The following is a 546-nucleotide window of genomic DNA, read 5'->3' as shown; positions in this document are numbered from 1 at the left end:
AGCACACACCACGGCTTTTGATAAATCAGTCGAGGGACAATGATCGGGGCGAGGAAAACCGCGATCAAACAATGGGTCCACTGAGGTGATTCGATCCTACGGGCTATAAGACAAGCACCTCAGTCGAGCTCTCTTCCTACTGAGCCAAATCGCACCCCTACTTGTATGTGTATTTAACTGATTTGTAAGGTAAATACTATATCACGAACAAGCATGTAGTATTCTTTATATATATATATATATATATATATATATATATATATATATATATATTAATAGAATCTATCACCGTTGTGAGGTATAGATAAGGCAATTCCAACCCAAGGGACAAAATGTTTTTTTTTGTGAGGGCCGAGGTTTACTTGTTCTCACCAAGTAAAAGTTTATTTTGTTTAACGGCACCACTAGAGCACACTGATTTGTTGTCCATCGGCTATTGGATGTCAAACAATTGGTAATTCTGACATAGTCTTAGAGAGGAAATCCGCTACATTTTTCCATTAGTAGCAAGGGATCTTTCATATGCACTATCTCACAGACAGGATA

The sequence above is a fragment of the Gigantopelta aegis genome, chromosome 13 (assembly GCF_016097555.1).
Source record: "Gigantopelta aegis isolate Gae_Host chromosome 13, Gae_host_genome, whole genome shotgun sequence".
NCBI classification, from domain to species: domain Eukaryota; kingdom Metazoa; phylum Mollusca; class Gastropoda; order Neomphalida; family Peltospiridae; genus Gigantopelta; species Gigantopelta aegis.
The sequence above is the reverse complement of the archived record's forward strand: the minus strand, read 5'-3'. Positions refer to the sequence as shown.